This window comes from Culex pipiens, chromosome 3 (genome assembly GCF_016801865.2).
Source record: "Culex pipiens pallens isolate TS chromosome 3, TS_CPP_V2, whole genome shotgun sequence".
In the NCBI taxonomy this organism is placed as follows: Eukaryota; Metazoa; Arthropoda; class Insecta; order Diptera; family Culicidae; genus Culex; species Culex pipiens.
This window is the reverse complement of record NC_068939.1, coordinates 136,214,520-136,234,087: the sequence shown is the minus strand read 5'-3', so window position 1 is coordinate 136,234,087 and position 19,568 is coordinate 136,214,520. Positions and strand designations below refer to the sequence as shown.

The window sequence follows — 19,568 nt, the reverse complement described above, 5'->3', positions numbered from 1 at the left end:
TTCAGATTTAAAGGCATTTTTCAGTAGACAAAATTTCAAACTATATTTGGAATTTTTTTGAATAATGCTACAAAATTTGTTATAGTTCAACAAAAATTTATATAATAACGAAAAATATATTTCTTATGAATTTTACTTGGAACATTTTATTCACCTAATGTCAAACTTATATACAGTCATACAGTACCAATTTTTTGAAAAAGCTATGTTTCTCGAAAAATATTCAGAATTATTTTTATTGCAATATGGGCATCAAATAATCGAAATTTTCCATGCAACACTTTTGCAAATACTCAAAAATTTTATAATACTACGTATTTACTCAAAATATATTTTTTTACAATACGGGTATCAAACGATCGTTATTTTTTCATACATTTCGAATGAAATAAAACTTTTTTTGAAAAAAATCAGAAATCAAACCATCTACATTAACGACCCCCGGGTCTTTTGTGGTCTCTATTGCAAGTTTCTGCTCGAACCTAGGAGTCCGAAGGCTTGAATGGGGAGAGCACCCAAACCTCTTTCTACTCCAAGGAACCATCCACCCCAGTGTTTGAACTGACGACCTTTGGATTGTGAGTCCAACCGCCGCCAGCGATTCCACCGGAATAGGCTTGGTTTGGTGTGTTGGTTGTACTTATGGCATGGAGACGACTCCTACACTTGGAATGACTTAACGGCCTAACAACCAAGGCCGGGACCGACATTTTACTTCCTCATCCGATGGAAGGGTGCAGCAGATGGGAACCGAACCCAGAATCATCCACTTACAAAGCGGACAGCGTAACCATTCGGCCACGCACTGCCAACTTTTTTTGAAATCCTCATTTTTTTCACAAATCTACGTATTTTCAAAAAAAAATTAATAATTTAAGTTTTTGATCGAGATTTTTTCATAAATTTTGAATGTTATAACAACACTTTTGGGAAATATTCAAAATTTTCACAAAACTACGTATTTTCGAAAAAAAACCATTAAAATTTATGTTTTTTACAATTTTGGTATCAAACGAACGGCATGCTTTCATACATTTCGTTAGTAATAACATTTATTTTTGAAAATGCACAAAATGTTCTCAAAACTACGAATTTCCAAAAAAATACTTAAAATATGAGTTTTCTACAGTATGGGTATCAAACGAACGGCATTTTATACATTTCGAATGTAATAACATTTTGCTTTCCTCACCTGAGGTAAGGCTATACAGTCATACCTCGGTTTTGCACGCCTCGGTTTTGCACTGCCCCGGTTTTGCACCGTTCAGCTGCCCCGGTTAAGCACGGCCCAGTGCTTATGAAAATTTTCACAAAAATACGTATTTTTCCTGTATTTTGAAAATGCATTTTTTTTTTCTCTAAAACATCCAAAAATATATTGTTATTGGAATATGGGTATCAAATGATCAGGTTTTTTCATACATTTCGGATATAATAACATTTTTTTAGAAAATACTCAAAATTTTCACAAAACTACCTTTAATCGAAAAAAAATACTCAAACGATCGGGATTTTTTCATACATTTCGAATGTAATAACAACATTTTTAGAAAACACTAAAAATTTTCACAGAACTACGTATTTTCGAATAAAATACTCAAAATTTCAATTTTTACAATATGGGTGTTAAACGATCGGGATTTTTTCATACATTTCGAATGTTATAATAACATTTTTAGAAAATACTCTAATTTTTCACAAAACTACGTATTTTCGAATAAAATACTCAAAATTTCCGTTTTTACAATGTTGGTATCAAAACGATCGGGATTTTTTCATACTTTTCATTCATTTCATTTTTTTCATTTTTTCATAGAGTATTTTCAAAAAAATATTGTTATCTCATTCGAAATGTATGAAAAATCCCGATCGTTTGATACCCACATTGTACAAACGGAAATTTTTAGTATTTTTTTCCGAAAAGGAACCATCCACAAACCACGTGGACACTTTTTTTGTAATCTCAAACACCCCCCCCCCCCCGTGGACAAAAATCTTTTCTGTATGGAGCGTGGACAATCGCCATACCCCTTCCCCCCCTAAAGTGTTCACGTGGTTTATGGATGGTCCCAAATACGTAATTTTGTGAAAATTTTGAGTATTTTCAAAAAATATTGTTCTTACATTCGAAATATATGAAAAAATCCGGATCGTTCGACACCCACATCGTAAAAACGGAAATTTTGAGTATTTTTTTAAAAAAATACGTAGTTTTGTGAAAATTTGGAGAATTTTCCAAAAAAATTGTTATTACATTCAAAATGTATGAAAAAATCCCGATCGTTTGATACCAACATTGTAAAAACGGAAATTTTGAGTATTTTTTTCGGAAATACGTAGTTTTGTGAAAATTTGGAGTATTTTCAAAAAATATTGTTATTACATTCGAAATGTATGAAAAAATCCCGATCGTTTGATACCCATATTGCAAAAATTAAAATTTGGAGTTTATTTCAAAAAGACATAGTTTTGTAAAAATTTTGAGTATTTTCTAAACATGTTGTTATTACATTATTATATTTTTGGTTTCTTCAGAGAAAAAAAAAATGCATTTTGGAAATACAGGAAAAATACGTATTTTTGTGAAAATTTTCATAAAATAATAATTTTAATGGATAGCTGACATCATCCCGATTTCAAAACATTATAATTTTTTGATGTTTACATGATTTTTCGTACGAGCCAATGTCTCCCATATAGCTAAAACCCCTTAAACTCTGTGCTTCAGTTATGCACGCCTTGATTTTGCATCCGCCTTATGCGGTGCTAAACCGAGGCATGACTGTAAGTCTTCAAAGATGCATTTTTGGTCCACTCAAAAATACAGAAAAAAATAATCAAAATTGAAAAACACGGATTTTGGGAATTCAACTTTATGAATATAAAAATTTACTAAAATATTGGAAATGGTCTTAAGAGTGTTCAAAATTGTATTCTTTGTTAACAGTCCTGTATACCTACAATGTTTTAAAAAGGCCAAATCGACTAGATAATTTCTTCCTAAAATATTTTTTTTTTCATAAATACCACAGCCGCTAAAATTCGATGGAGGCTTGTATGAACTAACTGATGATGCAAATTAGCATTTATAGTTGAGCAAAAATTATAAAAATACAAGAATCAAAATCTCATGAAATCGTACAACTTTGAAAAAAGTACTCATTTGAAAAAAAAATTGATTTCAAATAATTATTTATTGACAAGTCTATACGTATTCTACTATTGTAAAATTCAACATTAAAAATGGAACTGTAGCAAATCTAATTATGGGACCATCCAAAAACCACGTGTACACTTTTTTAGAAATCTCAACCCTCCCCCCCATCGTGAACAATTTCCATAAAAATAAAATCTTTTTTGTATGGAGCGTGGACAATCGCCATACCCCCCCCCCCCCCCCTAAGTTGTCCACGTGGTTTATGGATTGTCCCTATAAAAAATGTCAATTTTGTTCGTGAACAAATTCACTGAAATCAAACATATAGCTAGTGCACTTTTCATTAACTTGAATCAGATGTTGGTGGAGGTACAAAAAGCTTCAACACAATAACAATGAAGATATGCTGAAGGTTTGGTTTGATTTGGTTTAGTTTGGAAATAATGAATAAGCTTAAAAGTAACCATTATAATAATTTGCCATTGCTTCTTGTATCATAACATAAGAAACATTTTGAAACGTAAAATTTCAAAACTCTTTAAATCATTTCTAATTAAACATAAATACTTCTTTTACAGTGTCTCCAAAATCATCTGTAACATTTTGGTTTCTGACGTTCAAAAAAAAAACTCCTAACAGCTAGGTGGGGGAAAAATCAACAAAATGTAAGTTGTATTTTTGGCAAAGAAAGGTACGTATCGTAACAATTTCTGCCTGTTATTAACATTTCCGTTCAAAATTTATTCAAACTTGTCAATACAAGTCTATGCAATCCATGGTTTTTTTTGTTACCATTTAAAAACTATAAAGACAAAAACCGGTTCCCACCTTAAATCCCTCCTTAGCCGTAATTTGATCCCGCAAATTGGTGCTATCGGTTCCAACTAACCAACCCGCCAGCAACGGTAGCTACGGCCACTATCAGCAGGCCCTAATAACCCGACACGTCAGACCCAGTTATCCATCGCCAGAGCTCTCCTCATCAAATCATGAACATGAGAAAGCCTTGCCTATAGCAAAAAAAAAAAACATAGCTGAGTGAAGAAGCACACATTCCAAAAACGCAACAATTTGTACAAAACTATTAACGAGTGGTCGACCGGTGCCGGTGATTGATCGAGTCGAGTGCGGGTCTCACCTCAAGTTCCGTGGCAGACTTCCACAACAAGTGCTGTTATAGGGCTGTATGTACTCTCCTTTTGGCTTTACCAGCAGCCGTGACGAAATGGGCCGCGTGAGAACATCGGATCGATTGCCAGTCTGCTAGTTGATACCGTCCGATGGACCCAGTTTCCTGCCCGGGCCATCATTTATCATTATTATCATTATCAGCGGAGGCTGCCGACTACTACTAACTGCGTTTCAGGGCAGGGGTGCCCAAAGTATGGAATTTTTAGTTGATTTGGATTTGTTAAACGAATTTACAAAATTATTCTTTCAAACTGTTTTGCAAGTTAATTTGAAATCAGGAATAATATTAATGAAAAATGCAAGAGAAATTAATAATGCATTTAGAATTAATAATTTCCATTTCTATTGGGGAAATCTGTATGACATTTGATCACAAATTGGATACCCATTGAATACGAATGAAATGGCAGGGAATTATGTCAGCTGGCAGAAAAGTGTTCAAAATACCTCAAGAAGTGGTTTTCTTGAAATTTACAAAAGTTTCAGAAGATAGTAAATTATAATTACGGAATCATTATTTACATACAATACCATGCGTCATGATTTTTTCAATGAAAATAAGTGGGTAGACAGAAGATATTGTGAAACAGAATCAAAAATATCTTCAAATCACATTTTTAATTTTTCGTCCAGGATTACTATTTAGATATAACAAATGAGATCAGAGGTATAGAAATGTTGTTTTTAAGGAGTTACATACATGTAAATCGACAAAAATGTGGGAGGTTGGTGTGTGCACACAATCAATTTTATTTAAAATCTGTTTTCAGGGAATTAAAAAATATATTTTTATCTATCATCAAAACAAATATGAAGACATTTGGATGTATTATTGCCGAGATATAGCTATTTGAAGTTAGCAGATTAAAAAACGGGTGCCACGATATCTTAACACTGCCTTCACAAAATTGGCTCAAAATGTTGGTGAAGACTCGTTGAACCAGTCCGGGGTTCATGATGAAGGCCGATTTTCAAAAAACTTATTTTAAAAAAAGATAAAAATGCACACGGGATATGTGTCTTCATTCCAAATTTTAGCCAATTTGGTCCATCCTATCTCGAGGTATCGGGGCACCCGTAAATCAACTCGGTGTTTCGAGAAAAACGCTCAGAAAGTTTCACAGTCCAGCTTTGCGCACGGCAAAATGTTGAGTCTCAAATCGTCTCGAACTCAGTTGAATCATGTTATATCTTCATGAAACTTTCAGGAGTGATTGAAAATCATCTTTTTGGTTGATTCAATAATTTTTCTGCATTATGAAATTTTGTGATTTTCTACATGTATGTAATCCCTTAATTCAATATCAATTTTAAATTTTTTTTTTATTTAGCTATTTTCAAAGTCAGATTTTTTTTTACATTTCATCATTGAAAATCGAACCATAAGTTGGCAATCTATCGTGATATCGTCAAAATTATTGAAAAACAATTGGATAATTTCATTATTTTAAATTTTTTGTCTTTTCTACGCAATTTTTAAAGTAACTTGAAGTAACTACGAGAATTTTTTAAGTAACTTGAAAAAAAATATTTGCAAAAATGGTTTCTGTTATCGTTATTTCGATAGTTCTTATCACCAATAAAGAACGATAACTCATTTTTAAAATAATTCTAAAATCGATTAATTCAACCATATCCTATTAAATTCTTAATGTATTCACCAAAAATATATTTTTTTGAAAATGTAGTAAGTTTTAAAGTAGATTTTGCGGACCAATTTTAAAAGGCGGGGGCGACATAAACTTTGAAAAATATCTGCAATGGCCTTAGGCTGGTACAAATATTTTTAAAAGTTTTTGTCACCACCCCCCCCCCCCCCTTCAAAATTGGCCCGAAAAATCATGGGACAAAAAAATATTTTTACAATAAACTTCAAGATTTCAATGAAAATTCAAGTGCAACCAGCTGAAATCAAATTAAAATACATTCTTCTGCGTTTAAAATCATTTTTAGCATGTTTGGGTTTATTAAAAAATCTTAAATTTTTTTGAAAATTTTCGATGCAAAATCTTTTTTTTCGATACAACTTTTATTTTTGTCAGATCTTAGATTTTTTGAAAACTAGAGATTGCAAAACAACTGAACTAGTGTAAAATGTATTTTAAAACACTTTTTTCATTTAAATGTGAAGACTATGGCTTGTTATTTAAATTTTTATATTTTTTTATTTTTTTGCCCCCCCCCCCCCTTGACCTCGGCCAGGGCCGAGGGACAAAAACTTTATTAAATATTTGCATCGGCCTTAGAGGATATAAAACTACTTTTAAGATTTGACTCAGCATGGGCAAAACAAAGTATGCTTTTTTAAGTCATATTTATTTACCTATTGGATTTCCACATACATTTTGATAAAGTGCATCGTTGTTTATAATCCACATAAAGTCTGATTTTTACGAAAATTTAGCAATTTTCCGGATTTTTTTCAATTGTTTTCCAGCCCTGAAAAAATTTCAAAAAATGATCAATAAATATGTACAATAAACTTTACAGACTGGAATGCATTTCTCAGCGTATGGTTATCACTCAAATTGTACTCAACCTTCAATTTTTTAAAATTTTAACTTTTGTTATGATTTTATTTGGATGAAACTTGGTGTGTATTTTAATTCTACCGTACAAGTTTTCATACGAAAGGCTTTAAAATATTCAAAAATTTAAAGACGGATTTTTAGATAGATTTGGTATAAATTTTCCAATTTTAGCTTAAATATTCAGATTATTTTTTCAAATATCGTATTTTTCGAAAGCATTCAATTTTTTCTAATTTGCAATATGAGTAACGTCAAAACCATGTTATTTGATGAATTCTTAGATCAACTTTCATTTCAAACATGTTTGGACGCTGTAGCCAATGCCAAAACAATTAAATTAAATAAAAATATGTGTTCACCAAATCTGTGAAACGTTTCGCTGAAATATTTCATAGTCGTCCTAAGCACCGGGAAGGCAGAGTTGAAATGAATGCTTATGATTGCCTCAAATTCTAGCAATTTTTAATACAAAATAGCGATTGTTTTGATGTTAACAACTTATTTGAGATCTAAAGAATGCAATTCACTCAAATTTCAGGCCAAACTTGTTCGATTCGTAAGCAAAGTCGAGTATCCGGGGTTTGAATCAAAGTGTTCGGATTTCAAAACTGCTTTTATCTGGGATTCGAAGCTCAACAAGTCAATTTATGCTACTAAGTGTCCGGATTTCAAATCATTACGTTATGTTTTGTAAAATACTAAAATTTAAAAAAAACCCTACTTTTCGAAAATACTCAAATTTTCAAAATATGCAATATGGATAGAGCAATTCCAGCCCAAAACAGGAATTTTTACGGGTACTTTTTTCTCGACCCTCTGCGATGTCAATGAAACTTTGTAGACATGTTATCCTACGCCTACATTTGAGAAGGGCTTAAGAATGAAAAATTGAATCTCACAAATAGAAATTGTCAAAAAAAAATGACCACAACCACTGGTTTATTTTTTTTTTATTTTTTAAAATTTTATAATTTGCCAATTTGTAATGAATTTTTAAAATAGTTATTTAATACTAGGTGTCTCCATTAGTACGAAAAAACTTTTTTTTAATGAAAAAAGCGATAGAATATTCTGAATCGAACAAAAACAAAACTTCGAACTGAAACAAAACTTTCCACGTATAAATCTCTGAATTTTGCTTCTATTTTGCCAAATATTTGTCAACAATTTCACCACCCCTGCACCCCACCAATGTGCTGATACCCTGTTTAGGCCGGGGTCTCTCTAGCTTCTTCCGTTGGCAATTTCCTTCATTTTCTTTGCCAATTCACAAGCGGTTGGAGCCTGATCCGTGCCGAGAGTCCCAAATCACGACACACGTCGAGATCTCCGCCTCCTGCAGCAGTTTCGAAAGCGAACAGCGGCTTCATGCTCTGTTTACGTTGTGGCAGCCACTAGGCAGACACCGCTGCTACCGGAGACCGGCTGCGGCTGCTAACTTATAATAAGGTGAAAAATTTCTCAACTTCCACCGAAACGGCAAGCGGCTAGTTGCCTGCCTGGTGTTGATTGGTGAAGTGGCTCGTTGCCAACTTCGCCGCGAAACTCCGTGATCTATGAGCCTTCCGTTCTTCGGTGGCCTTTCCCCCCCTCGCGTAAGCCCTCATTAGAATTTCAAATTTGATTTAACTCAAGTTTGGCGAACATCACGCGTTGGTTTTTTGTTTGACCATCCAAAACGCATCAATCATCGATAATTTCTCCGAGAAGGCTTGCGCAAAAAAATGTGATCCTAAAATAGCGGTACTTAATTTCGACCGTGCTGACCTTTTTCGCATTTGGTATTTTGAACGGAGTGCAAAGCACAAAAAAAGAGGTTCGAACATTTCCATCCTCAGCGCCGGGTTACTGTCCTGTCGCGTTGAAGTCACCCGCTGTGCGCAAAGTTATGAATGACTAAGACATGGTTTAGGTTGAGATGCTGTAAACATGTGAACTTGGACAGGGTCTGTGAACTCATCTTGAATATGATTCAAATCTGTTTTTGAATATTTCAAACATATATTAAAACAAATTTATTGTTTGATTTTCATAACCTTTCTATTAACATGAACCAATTTTGAAAAGAATATTTGAAATAAAACTTTTAAAAGATATAGTTATTCAGTTTGATTGAATATCGGTCATTCATCCAAAAATCGAATCAGTACCCGAAATCAACTTTATTTCATTTGGATAAAATTTGTGGGGTTTGGATTTTTATTATTTAACCCTTTTACGATCTTAGATCTGATTTTTTTTTTGGCTGATAAAGATATGTGAGTTGAATCCTTATTTTAATTTTAAACTCTTTTAAAGGAAAAAATCATTACTTATTCAACATATACTTGAAAATAATAATGCAATAAGCATTCAATTGAATCAAAGATAATAAATTTTTTTTATTTTCTTTTTACTTACAATCAACTTGGAACATTTTTTATTTGCGATTTTATTTGCGAAATATGTCATAATCCTGGTGGGTCTCGTGGCGCAGGGGTAGCGGCTTCGGCTGCCGATCCCGATGATGCTATGAGACGCGGGTTCGATTCCCGCCTTATCCACTGAGCTTCTATCGGATGGTGAAGTAAAACGTCGGTCCCGGTTTCTCCTGTCTCGTCAGAGGCGCTGGAGCAGAAATCCCACGTTAGAGGAAGGCCATGCCCCGGGGGGCGTAGTGCCAATAGTTTCGTTTTTTTTTCGTCATTTACCAATTGATGTACCAAAAATCAGGGCATTGAAGAAATACAAAATTATTATAGTTCTACAAAAAAATGCTATTTTTCCTAATTAATTTGCCACATTTCTCCACTATTCCACCTTTTCACCTTTTACGAGATCACAATATATTTACCACCCGTATCAGCTTCCAAATCTTTCCACAGCTTTTTTCGTGAGACCTGATTAGGTGGTCTCTGGATCCTGCCCGAAAAGCCCCCCCCCCTAAAACAATCCCAAATTACCATCATTAGTGTCTGGAGACACCAGCGGTCGAACCGCGATGACAACCTCGAACTCCGTTGCCATTTTTCCCATCCCGCGCCATTATTAGACTCCAACCACGAAACTTTCTCGCACATCCGTTTCCGGTCTGTCGCCAAACAGCCAAACGCGCCAAGTAGTTAAGGGGTCCCACAAAGCAATCTCCAAAACCACACGCCAATTTATTTTACGATTTTGTTTCGTTAATTCTATTACTGCTGCGCGCTTTGGAACTGGAATGGGCTTTCCTACCTGGAGCAGAGACAATGACTTGGACGCAGAGCGAATCTGGGTCATTTCTTCGTTTCGCAGATGTCTTTGGAGTGGTCATGATGGCTGGAATAAGATTAGACAAGGTGTTAGCGATGGGTCGCGTTAGGGTACGGTGTTGGCAGTCACAACCTCGAGGAACTTTCAAAATAAACATATACTTGAATGTTGAAATAGTAGTTTATGCAACAAGTTGCAAAAAGAGGATTTTTTCAGCACGAGTCGTACATTTATCCAACGAGGTTCACCGAGTTGGATAAATACGAAGAGTGCTGAAAAAATCAAGTTTCGCAACGAGTTCCATACTACATTTTTTGCAATTCCAAAAAACACACACTGAGTGAAATTTTATGTCAAATTTTCTTGTATTTTGTCAATAAATCGTTTAAATCAAAAAAATGTTGAAAAGTGTTACTTTTCGAAACAAGTGCTGAAAAGTTCAACTTTTCAGCACCCATTTGAGTGCTGAAAAGTAGAACTTTTCAGCATTTATTTTGAAAAGTGTTGCTATTCGATTCTGTTATTTTTGGTACAGAAAAGTAGGCTATTTCGTCGTTCAAGAATGACAGGAAAAGTAAATAATTTCACGACGGAATTGCAAAAATATTTTTTTTTAGCAATTCCGTTATACATTTAATTTATAATTTCAATATTTCAACAAAAAAAATGTGTTGAACCTGTAAAGCTGGTTTGCAATCATTATTTTCAAAAAATGTAAGACTCGATATAAAAAAACCTTTTGGCTTAAAAAAAATTCATCGAAAATTTTCTAAAATTCAAATTACGTTTGAATAAACCAAAACATGCCCAAAATGATTGTAAACGCAGAGGAATTCTTTTTTGATTGATTTAGCTGATTGCACTTGAATTTCCATAGATTTTTTTGAACTTTTTTGAAAAAAAAAACGATTTTGCCCAGGAGGAGGGGAGGGTTGTCGAAAATATTTTGTTAAAAGCTAGAAACAGCCTTATTCCTCTGATTTCAATGTTTTGTCTGCCTTAATCCTTAATGAATTTCCAAAAATGTTTGATGAAAGTTATGACGTTAATAGTTTTACTCACATTGAAATTGTGTCCTAAAATGGGGATCAACATTTTAATATATCATTATTTTTAATCAACAAAAAAAATGCATAAAAAAAGTTTAAAATAAACCATTATTTTGACAAAGTATAAAATCACTTTGCAGTTGATCAATGGGCCATTTTACATGGTTATTTAAAATGGATCCGCGGGCCACAAAAAATCACCTCGCGGGCCATACTTTGGTCACCCCTGCTATAAATTGTAAACACCTTTTAAGACAATATTCATTTTAGATATTTTCAAGGTGAATCAATAGTTTTCTCCGTTTTCGCAATGTGTCTTTTTTTAGTATTTTTTTAATCGGATGAAACATTCTCCTTGCATTCCCTTAGTCAAAAGAAGTAATTTTGCATAATCATTTTTTATATACACTCAACCCCTGGTGGTTGGTCATTTTTATCGTTTGACACTTTTTAGTTTTTACCCCGTTGGTTTGATAAAGTCAAACTTTAGAATGACAAACTGTCACACGGGTTGTCAACGCCAAAATTAGTTTTTTATTATATTTTAAAAAGTATTTAAACACACTGTTATCAAATTTTGACCGTTTGCAAGTTAAAGCCATTTGAATTTTTTTTTATTCATTTTCGTTTTTCTTTTGCATTAAAAAAACATCTTGAAAGAAAAGCACCTCCAAATTTATTTATAGAGAGCTGAGAAAGTTGACTACAAAATTAAACAGTAAATTTCTGAGACTAAGCACTACATAGAATTTGAATCGATAAAAAATAGTTTTTCGTGAGTGTTACTTAACTTTTGTAAAATTTCGATGTCGATTTAATGTCAATGATTGTAGGTTATAATGAAAACAATAGAATAATCTTCGTACGCATGTTTTGCAAAAAAAAAAACAATTTTAAAATTGTGCAAGCCACAAAAATTGATGTGCTAGTGTGTAGACACTCGATTTAGCTTATGAATCGCACAAATTTGGAATGAATTGTTAACGAATGGCATTCTTTAGATCTATAATATGCTGTCGATATACAGATAAACAATCGATATTTTGTATGAAAAATGCAAGAGATTTCTGAAATTCTGAAAATGCCTGGACCTAAATTTGGACAAATCCTTTTTTGTGGTTGATGCCTTCCTCACTTTTTACCAACAATGGGTAATACGAGTGGTTTGGACACATATTTCAGCTTTTTTTCGATCCATAAATATCACTTAAGTGGTCATAACTCGAATCAGGGTTGCCAGATCTTGAATGTTGTGGACTCGTTGGAAAGGTCTCTCGATTACCTAATCAACGATGGGTCAGATGAAGGATCCGGACATCGTTTACATACATTTCGGCTTCAAAAACGTACATAAATATCACTTAAAGTGGTCATAACTCGAGACAGGGTTGCCAGATCTTCATTGCTGTGGACTCGTTGGAAAGGTCTTTCGATTATTGGTCCTGCCAGTGCTGAGAAAACTTGGCAAGAATTTTGGGCACATACATACATACATACACACATACACACATACACACACACACACACACACACACACACACACACACACACACACACACACACACACACACACACACACACACACACACACACACACACACACACACACACACACACACACACACACACACACACACACACACACACACACACACACACACACACACACACACACACACACACACACACACACACACACACACACACACACACACACACAGAGACTTTTGTTCAGTTTTCGATTCTGAGTCGATAAGTATACATGAAGGTGTGTCTCTGAGCTCTCAATGAAAAGTTCATTTTTATAGCAGGATTATAGCCTTACCTCAGTGAGGAAGGCAAAAATTAAATCTTCGTGAAGTTTTTCAACCTAATATTTCAAACCTAATATTTCTAAAGTGTCAAGTTATAATTAGCATTTTTAAAAGTTAGGATTGATTATGAAATTTTACGCAGATTTCATTTGTTAACATTAAAAATTGGTTCAAATTGGAGCTAACGACCTAACTACTAGGTTAGACCGGGACCAACAATTACTTCCCCGTCCGACGGAAGGCGTGATCAGACAAATCTCGTCTCTAAAAATGCCACCGGGACCTTCTGGGATCGAACCCAGGCCGACTGGGTGAGAGGCAATCACGCTTACCCCTACACCACGGGTTCCGGACACTTTCCTTTTTAAAGTAATCTAAAAAACCGGATTACTATATAAGGAAAAGAGGCAAGATTCCTAGAAAAAAGGAATTTGGTACTATTTTTTTATTTCAGTGTAGTTCTTTAGAATGCATTATCTCTGAAACTATTTGTCTTTTTTTTTTCAATGTATAAAAATGATAATTGTTGATTTTGAAAAATAAACAAGCGTGAACACCAGGGATGCCACATGGTTTTTAAAAATGTGTGTAAAAAGTCTATGTATGTCTGTGCATTTGTGTAAAATTCAAATATTTCAATTCATAATTATGGAAATTCATCAGAAATTGAGTTTTTAAGCCTAACGGAATAAGTTTCTGTTGATATTTTTCAAAATATTCATGGAATGAAGTTTTTTAAAAGTCTGTGCACCTAAAAAAATTGTGTGCCAAATGTCTATGAAACACAAACAAATCGGTGTATCTGGAATCCTTGGTGGGCACCATTAAAAAATACTTATTTTTAACATGCTGTGGTTATAACATGAAAAGGATGAACTTTATAGAAAACAGTGTACAGTTCAGAAAAATGGGATTACAACACAGAATTTCAATCAAAAAGTTGTGTTGTCGGAAAATACATTTTATGCTAGTACAGTTGGGGAACATCCATTAACCACTAAATTAACCATTAAAATTTAAAAATCGAACACCTAGGGCATCATGCCCTGGAATGCCCGACAAATTCTGTTATATCCTATTATTACTTTTATCAAGCTTCAATCTGAAAACATTGGATTTCATAATATAACCAGAAGGTAAAAATATTGATTGAAACAAAAGTATCTTATCGCTACTTTTTTGTTTTCAATTTAAATTATCGATAAATTAGTTTAAGTTTATGGAAAAAACTTGCAATAAATCATTAAAAATATTTCATTTTCTCTCTTTTTCGTTTGTCTGAATCCTTCATTTCAAAAAAGAATTAAGATACACTTTCTTTGCGGCAACCTATTGAAACCCAAAAGTTCAACTCAACTAACCCTCAACACCAACCGCGAAGACTTAAACTTGACCACCAGCGACTGCAGCAAGGCAAATGTCTAAGGTCACGTTCCCAAACTCTCTCGCAACAACTCCTCGAACCCCCATCGCAGTAGGCTGGCCTCGAAAAAAAGGTCAAAACATTGTTGCCTCCCCTCTTCTCTTACCCTACCCTCATCACCAAAACACAATTTCCCCAAACACAACATCAACAATGCTGCTGCGCTCTCAACAATAACATCAGCAACAAAAGAGCAGCAGCAACAACAACAAAACCATGTTGACCTAGAAATGGCAACAACAACTACAGCAGTCGCAGCGTCGGAAACGACCGCGAATCGGAATTTCTCCCCCTCCCCGCTCCCTTCACCCGCTCTTTTTTATGCGACGTCCGCGGAGAAAATCCATAATTTTATGCTTTTCGGCCGAGCCGAGCGCGCCAGTTGAAAGTAAAACGCACAACACACGAAGAAAGTGCACAAAACGAACGCGCCGCAAAAACATCAACCCGACACACGATCGTGTCTCCGAGAGACAGTGAGAGCGAATCAAAACAGAGATTCCCTCTCTCGCGAGAGTTTGTGTTGCTCTCTCTGCCTCTCCCAGGTGATCGCGTCGGACAGGTGCTGTCGATCGCGCAGCGACCGTTCGAACGAAAGAGACAGTGATACTTTCTCTCTCCGTGCTGCTGTTGTTGTGGTGCTGTCTCTTTCTCCGTGCGTTGCTCTGGAAAATCTAGGTGGGCCTGCCTGCCAGCAGCATCTCTCTCACTCTCACGCCGACGACGCGGAAGTGTGTTAGCAGGTCTCGTGAATAACGGTAGATTTTTTTTTCCTTCTTCTTCTCCTCCTCTTTCTTCTCTCAGCGTTTTCACCGCATGCTTCGGTTCGGTGAGCTTGCTCGGGATCGAGGTTTTTTGAAATTGTTGAGTTGACGCAGAAGGGGGGAAGCTGGGCGCGCTGGTGGTGGTGGAGAAGCATGGTGCATGACTTTGACCGTGCGCTGGTTGGGTAGAGTTGAGTTGAGTTAAGTTGTGTTGGTTGGAGGAGCGGCCGAGCAGAGTCGTCGATGGGACTGTGTGCGATCGTTCGGTTGATGTTTTTTTGTCTTTTGGAGACTCTTGTGTTCGGAAAGACTTGAACGAAGTGGAAGAGATGAGCGCGTTTTCTGTAAGGCGGCAGTTTTGGTCGCAGATTGTTAAAAAAAATTCTGAAATATGTTACATGTTATATTAGCTATTAAATCACTTGTACGCTTTCTTTTACAGTTGTTCCTAAATTGAACTTAACTCAGCAACTATTGGACCTATATCCTTCGGTTGAAAATATTTTCAAATCTCAAAACTACAATACATCCGTTAGATAGGGTTGAAAAGTTTTTTTAAAGATTTCTCAAAGTTTGACTAAATAGCGAAGAATTTTTGATTTCTTCATTAGACGGCCAATCATTCCATAGAATGAAAAAAAAAATGGCATTATCGAGTTATCCAAATTTCTATGGATTTTAAAAGACTCATAACAACGGAAATCGTACGTAAATACGATAGATTTATGATGTAGCTAGACGATTCAAAAATATATTTTGTTCAAAGAAAATACAAAAAGAGGAAAAGGTAGAGTCTATAAGCCTTGAAAAAAGGATTGCCAAGGAAAATACAGCTTTCAAATTGTAAATTTTTTCGTCACCAGAGTTTTAATCAGTTTATTTTGATTAACTTAAATGCAAATAAATCATATTTTTTACACTTCGTCGTTAGATAAATTTTCCATATCAATTTTTAGAGCTAATTTATCAATATTGATTAAGGTCAGGCCAATACACTTTTTATTTCAATTTTTTGTCCCTGGGACCTTCCCTCAAAATTCCCCAAGAAAATGAAAGGGATGGTAAAACATGTTTTGACTACAACAAATTTTCGTTGAAAAACTAGTAAAATCGTTTGCAAACTATTCAGAATACATTGTAGGGGAACTATACCCTTTCTCAGCCTATTTCTATTATCGTCCTATCAGCACTTTGCTCATAAATTACAGCTTAAATAACAGTTGTTTGACTGTTCCAAAGTAATAAATAGCTCAAATAAAAGGGAGCAAGCAACTCATCATTGTTTATACACCTGAAAATGATGATTTAATAGTAGAAAATGGCAAAAGTGATGAGAATTGGTCGAACAGCTAAGTGTGATTAAAATGGGTATATTTCCGCTCATATAGGGGAAATATACCCATTTTAATCACACTAAGCTGTTCGACCAATTCTCATCACTTTTGCCGTTTTCCACTATTAAATCATCATTTTCAGGTGTATCAACAATGATGAGTTGCTTGCTCACTTTCCATGTCAAATAGGGAATCAATTGTACCGGACCCTCTCCAGGCTATTTTCACAAAAAATTTGAACGAAAAAAAATCGTTGCCTCACCTTCAAATTTGACTTGTACACATAAAAATCAAAAAATCACATAAAAGTGGCGTGTTTTTTTCCTTCAGTGTATTTTTTTTCGGAAAGTCTGTCAAATTTCCTACATGTTTGTCTTTGACCACTTTTTGACACAATCTAACGGCTCCGAGATACAGAAATATTTAAATTCCGAATTACAAAAAATATTTAAAACACTTACGCCCTTCTCAAATGTTATTATCAAGTGAAACTGGCTCCATATACACAAATATAGCTTAAATAAGCGTAGGATAACATGTCTACAAAGTTTCAGGTCGAGAATAAAGTACCCAAATTTCAATTTCAATTAGTGTTTTTATTAGAATTTAGCAGTTCTGTTCCAGGATGTAACATTTGCAATGCAGAGATTTGGTGAACCTTTCAACTGAGATCAATTCATAAGCCTTTGCAGGGATGGGACATATTTCTACGTTTTGATTTTGCTAGCTGAGTGCTTTTTTAGGGAAAATAAATTTTGAGAAAAAACCCCAGATCTATGTAAAAGAACATAAAAAATTCCTGTTTTGGGCTGGAATTGCTCATATATCTTATTAATGTACTTAATTAATGTACTTTTGATACTTTGAAAACTTTTCATGAATTGAATGATATTATCCTATTTTTTAATAGCAGCATAACTGTTATTATATACAGCTACTGTGATACTGTTTGTTTTGATATTTCTAGAATCAGCGTTGAAATTTTGTTTTATGTTACCTAGATCAAAGAGACAAAAACTTTATATAAAATTTGTACCAGCTTCACTCATTTTTGTTTTTGCTTATTAATACAATTTTTTATTAAAATCATCGTCTGTACAAAAAATCTGATTATTGGATAATAATCAATTTATTTTTTCAAGTGAGCCTAAATTTTGCCTACTTACTTTACGTACATAGATTTGTTTCTTAAAACAAGTTTTTTGCCCCTTTTTCAAGATATTTAAAAAAAAGCGCAACCAAAACATTGATGAAAAAATGGTTCATTCTTTTCAAATTATAAGAATATTTTACGGCAAATGCATCATTTATTTAACACTCCTCCGTCCAAGGCATCCCGTACATACACGAACGACCAAGGCGGAAAAAAAGTTGGAACGCTAACTTCAACTCGCTGGTTCTCAGCCAAAACTCAACCAATCTGGATGATTCCTTTTTCCAGACATTTGTACGGATCTCCAGATGAGCCTAGAACTTTGCAGATCTCGATTTGATCAATCCTCTAATAACTACGACTAAATTAGTCGGAGCAACTTTTTTTCCGCGTGTATTTCCGAAAAGCGACTCAAGCGGGAACATTTTTGCTACGCTGCAAAAACACAATAACTTTGCTAAAATGTTAGCAAAACCCATAAAATTATATATCAAAATTTCCGTTATGATCTCAGGATTATGATGAGCTTCTCAAATTTCCATTATTTTCACAAAAAAAATCACAAAACTACGTAAAACTACAGAAAAAATAAAAATGCCTCATTTTATGACTAGAACTTTATGGTAAAATCATTGATTTCATTGATTTTTTTATGAAAATGTTTAAAACGATCTAAATTATATGTTTCAGAATCATTCTGAGTGTGTTTTTTCCTGAATACTACAAAATATTACCAAAACTACGTAAAATACAGAAAATTTGATACATTCCTTTAGAACTTTATTTGCTTCATGATAAAATCATTGATTTATTTTATGAAAATGTTTCAAATGATCTAAATTACAAGTTTCCTAATTATTCTGAGTGTGATCCTTACTGAGTACTACAAAATTTTACCAAAACTACGTAAAATACAGAAAATTTGATACTTTCCTTTAGAACTTTATTTGCTTCATGATAAAATCATTGATTAAGTTTTTGAAAATGTTTCAAATGATCTAAATTATAAGTTTCCGAATTATTCTGAGAGTGATTCTTCCTGAATAATAAAAAATTCTCCCAAAACTACGTAAAATACAGAAAATTTGATACTTTCCCTTAGAACTTTATTTGCTTCATGGTAAAATCATTGATTTAATTTATGAAAATGTTTCAAATAATCTTAATTACAAGTTTCCGAATTATTCTGAGTGTGATTCTTCCTGAATACTAAAAAAATCTACCAAAACTACGTAAAATACAGAAAATTTGATACATTCCTTTAGAACTTTATTTGCTTCATGGTAAAATCATTGATTTATTTTATGAAAATGTTTCAAATAATCTAAATTACAAGTTTCCGAATTATTCTGAGTTTGATTCTTACTGAGTACTACAAGATTTTACCAAAACTACGTAAAATACAGAAAATTTGATACTTTCCTTTAGAACTTTATTTGCTTCATGATAAAATCATTGATTTAGTTTATGAAAAAATTTCAAATGATCTAACTTACAAGTTTCCGAATTATTCTGAGTGTGATTCTTACTGAGTACTACAAAATTTTACCAAAACTACGTAAAATACAGAAAATTTGATACTTTCCTTTAGAACTTTATTTGCTTCACGATAAAATCATTGATTTATTTTATGAAAATGTTTCAAATGATCTAAATTATAAGTTTACGAATTATTCTGAGTGTGATTCTTCCTGAATACTACAAAATTCTCCCAAAACTACGTAAAATACAGAAAATTTGATACTTTCCTTTAGAACTTTATTTGCTTCATGGTAAAATCATTGATTTATTTCATGATGCTTTTTCAAATGATCTAAATTATAAGTTCCTGAATCATTCTCAGTGCGTTTCTTCCTGAATAATAAAAATAAATTACCAAAACTTCGTAAAATACAGAAAGTTTTATAATTTATATAATTTT

The 19,568-nt window shown here is 33.8% G+C and overlaps 1 protein-coding gene across 2 annotated transcripts in view; it reads left to right on the top strand.

The window, feature by feature from the left end:
• The window catches only part of LOC120413744 (ichor), a 62,284-nt gene that overhangs the window by 26,588 nt on the left and 16,128 nt on the right, over positions 1-19,568 (top strand). Inside the window, exon 1 of one of the 2 annotated variants that reach the window (XM_052710423.1) lies at positions 3,738-3,822. The exons of the other annotated variant lie outside the window; for it this stretch is intronic. The gene's annotated coding sequence lies outside the window, so the exon portion shown is untranslated. Of the gene's footprint in view, positions 1-3,737; positions 3,823-19,568 lie in introns of those variants that run through there. 2 annotated transcript variants of the gene reach the window in all.